We start from the raw sequence: 4582 nt of genomic DNA on the forward strand, positions 1-4582 counted from the left end.
AGGCAATATCACTACGAAAGTAGATTGCCCCATCTTCCTTCCGAGGAGTGGCTGGTGGATTTGAACCTCCAGCCTTCTGGTTAGCAGTCAAGTGCCTTAGGCATTATGCTACCAGAGCTCCCAAGACAATTCAAAAACAATTGTACTCCCAGAAATTCAAGCCAGATTCAGAAGAGGACATGAAATGTGGGACATTGCTGATGTCATCTGGATCTTGACTGAAAGCAAAGAATATCAGAAAGATGTTTATCTGTCTTTTATTGACTATGCAAAGACATTGAACCATGCGGAATATAACAAACTATGGATAACATTCTGAAGAAAGGGAATTCCAGAACTCTTAATTGTGCTCATGAGAAACCTGTACATAGTTGAAGAAGAAGTTGTTTAAACAGAACAAAGGGACACTGGATGGTTTAAAAGCAAGAAAGCCGTGTTTCAGAGTTGTATCCTTTCCCCATACTTATTCAATCTGTATGCTGAACAATAATCTAAGGAGCTGGACTATGTGAAGAAGAATTTGGCATCAGGATTGGAGGCAGACTCATTAACAACCTGCGATATGCAGATGACACAATCTTGGTTGCTGAAAGTGAAGATAACTTGAGGAATTTGCTGATAGAGTCAAAGACTGCAGCCTTCAGTATGGATTATACCTCAAGATAAAGAAAAAAAAAATTCCTCACAACTGGACTAGTAAATAGCATCATGATAAATGGAGAAAAGATTGAAGTTTTCAGGGATTTCATTCTACTTGGATCCACAGTCAATTTCCAGAGAAGTAGTAGTCAAGAAATCAAAGGACATATTGCCCTGGGCAAATCTGCTGCAAAAGACCTCTTCAAAGGATTAAAAAGCAAAGATGTCACTTTGAGAACTAAGGTGTGCACCTGACCTAAGCCATGGCATTTGTAATCATTTCATAGGCATGTGAAAGCTAGACAATGAATTAAGGAGGACTGAAGAAGAATTGATGCATTTGAATTGTGGTGTTTGCAAAAATATGCTGAAAATACCACGGACTGTCGGGAGAACAAACAAACTTTTCTTGAAAAAAATACAGCTGGAATGCTCCTTAGAAGTGATAAAGGCCAAATTTCATCTCATGTACTTTGGTCATGTTGTCAGAATGAGCCAGTCCCTGGAGAAGGATATCAAGCTCAGTAAGGTACGGGGTCAGCAAAGGAGGAGAAGACCCTCAATGAGATGGACTGACACAGTGGGTGCAATGATGGACCCAAGCATAGAAAAGAATGTGAGGATGGTGCTTGACCGAGCTGTGTTTTGTTCTGCTGTACATACTGTTGCTTTGAGTCAGAGACGACACTAAGGCACCTGACAACAATAACAATATGACATGTATCATTTTGATAAAAGTTTAAAAATATGTAAACTATGACTATCTGTAGAATAGAAGAATCAAAGATTTAAAAATGATGTTCATTATTGACATAATGGGCATAAAAACATGTGAAAATCAGAACATACGGGAGGGTGGAAATGCTTATCATTTTATATTTTATATAATCTTTAATACACATGCACTAGAAATAAAGAAAGACTGGAAAGCTATACACTAAAATGTTTATGTGATCATCTCTAGATGATAAGTGATTATGGTTTTCTTTTTTCCTCTTATATAGTTCTACTTTCTAAATTTTCTATCATAGTTATGTGTTTATTTTTGTAACAAGAAAAAATAATATTCTGTGTGTGCACTTAGTATATGTCAGGAGTTGAATAAACATTCTACATGTGTTGACTCCGTTTTTTGTTGTTAGTCGCTGTCAAGTCAGCTATGACTCATGATGACCTTATGTGCAGCAGAAAACGTTGCCCGATCCCACACCATCTTAATGATCTTTTTAACATGTTTGAGACCATTGCTGTGGCTTCTGTGTCAGTGTGTCTTTTTGATGGTTTCCCTAGATTTTCTTGACCCTCTACTTTACCAAACATTATGTCCTTTTCCTGCAATTTGTTTTTCCTGTTGATGTGTTCAAAGATAGTTGAAGTCTTGCCATCTTCACGTCTAAAAAGCATTCTGGCTGTATTTCGTCTAGGACTGTTTTGTTTGTTATTCTGTCAGTCTATGAGATACTCAATATTCTTTGCATAACATATAATTCAAATCCATTCATTTCCTATGCCTTCCTTTTTTATTGTTCAACTTTTGCATACATATAAGGTTAAGTTCTCTCAATATTCTCCAGTGAGTTAGCTGACTGTTATATGGATGGACTCTCTACAATTCAAGTAATGGCACTGGAATGAGAAGCAAGGACTGTGTGCTCCAGAGATCTTGGCAGACACATTCACTGACCTTGAGGCCAGAAACTCCCTGTACTGACCAGCTTGAAGTTCTCCTGAAACTCCAGCCTCAAAAAAGAAACTCCCTGCAATTGAGTCGATTCTGACTCATAGTGACTCCTGAGACAGTAGATCTCTCCAGAAGTAGGTTGCCCATCTTCTTTCCATAGAGCTGCTGGTTGGTTTGAACTGCCAACCTTCTGGTTTGAAGTCAAATGCCTTAGGCACTGCAACCCCAGAGCTCCTCAAACTCCAGCCTACAGGAGTGCCATGCTCTATGCACATTTCAGTCTTTCTGCCTTTCTTTGTTATTTCCTTTGAGATGCCGTTTTTTACCTGGAGAAATCCTTCAAGGCCTGGTTTGAATTTCTTCCACTCTATGAAACCATCTCTAATTCCATCTCAGAATAAATTGCTTCTTTGCTTTCTCTCTCTTCATATTTCAATCACATTTAAATCACTTTTAAGGCCTGTTTTGTATTGTATTCTGTTATGCTAAGTGTCTACTTTTCTCACTACACTTACATATGTTTCCAACGAAAAAGGCTTTGGAAAAAAAATCTTTGGGTCTACTTAGCACAGAGAATATTTATTATTTTTTTTAGTGAAAAAAATGTATATAATTAGAGCATATTTCCTCTACCCATACTGGTAAATTTTATATTAAATTATTGAGATATAACTCATATAGCATAAAATTTTCCTTTCAAGATGTGCAAATTAGTGGCTTTTTTTGTACAACATTTACACTGTTGTACAACATTTGCTACTATATAATTCCAGCACATTTTCATCATTCCCAAAAGAAACTCCATACTTAGTAGTTGTGACTTGTCCTTCCCTACTTCACCCCTCCTTCACCTACAGCCCCTGGCAAACACTAATCCATTTTCTTTCTCCATAGATTTGGCTATTCTGGACATCTTGTATAAGTGGAATCATTCAAGATGTGACCTTTGTGTCTGGGCTCTTTCACTTAGCACAGTGTTTTCAAGGTTCATCCAAATTAGAGACTCTATCTATACTTCATATCTTTGGTTGAATAATATTCCATTTCATGTACATGCAACATTTTGCTTACCCATTTGTCAGTTGATGGATATTTGAGTTGTTTCATGTTTGGACTATTACGACTAATGATGTTATGAACATCTGTGCATGAGTTTTTGTATGAACATATGTTTTCAATTTTCTTGAGTACATGCCTAGGAGTGGAATTGCAGGGTCATATAGTAACTTTATGTTTAACTTTTTGTGGTCTTGTCAAAGATTTTTTTCAAAGCAGTTGTAACATTTTACATTCTCACTAGTAATGTATAAGTGTTATATTTTTTCACATTCTCAACAATACATTATCCTGTCCATTTCTTGATTATTGTTATTTTAGTGGGTATGAAAAGGGGATGTAATTGTGGTTTTGATATGAATTTCTCTAATAACTAATGATGTTGGCCATCTTTTCATGCACTAATTAGCTTTTGCATATCTTTGGAGAAATTTCTATTCAAATATTTTGCACATTTTTAAAATCAAGTTATCTGTCTTTACTTTTGAGTTGTTCTTTGTATACACTGGATATTATAGCCTTATCATATATCACATTCAGTGAGTTGTCTTGTCACTTTCTTGATAGTGCATTTTTGTGATATGTCTAAGAAATAGTTGCTTAATCCAGGATTATAAAGACGTGCAAGTACTTTTTCCTCTAAGTCTTTTATAGGCATACCCCTTACATTAGGTTTTCAATTCATTCTGAGTTAAATTTTTAAATGTGGATACAATGTGTTATAAATAGCTTAACCATTGTGCTACCAGAGCTCCTAGAAGATACATAAAAAGTATTTATTGAATGAAATTCATTTGAGTGTGAGATGACTAGAACATTGTCTTCTAACAGAATTTTTCCACTGAGGAAGTAAGTATAGAGCTAGAATTATCCTGAGAGATAGAAGAAAAGATAGATAAATTGTAGGAGGTGATCATTAGGAGCATTGGAAGAATTGTAGAACAAGTAGAGTCTAGGAGTTGATGTTAGGTGATATGATTATGTCCAAGAGATCAAATAGGACAGAGTACACCAAGAAATACTCAAGAACGAGCTCTGGTAGCATAGTGGCTAAAGCACTTGCCTGCTAACCAGAAGGCTGGCGGTTCAAACCCACCAGCCACTCCTCGGAAGGAAGGTTAGGCAATCCTACTTCCGTAGTGATACTGCCTGGAAACCCAAGGAGGGGTCGCTATGAGTCGGGGCCGACTCGACGGCACATAACAA

The 4582-nt window shown here is 36.6% G+C and overlaps 1 protein-coding gene across 1 annotated transcript in view; it reads left to right on the forward strand.

Moving 5' to 3' along the window:
- AGMO (alkylglycerol monooxygenase) overlaps positions 1-4582 on the forward strand; it is a 265841-nt gene that overhangs the window by 130845 nt on the left and 130414 nt on the right. The window lies entirely within an intron of this gene.

The sequence above is a fragment of the Orycteropus afer genome, unplaced genomic scaffold, assembly GCF_000298275.1.
Source record: "Orycteropus afer afer isolate SDZICR_OR568_19922 unplaced genomic scaffold, OryAfe1.0 scaffold00008, whole genome shotgun sequence".
Lineage (NCBI taxonomy): Eukaryota > Metazoa > Chordata > Mammalia > Tubulidentata > Orycteropodidae > Orycteropus > Orycteropus afer.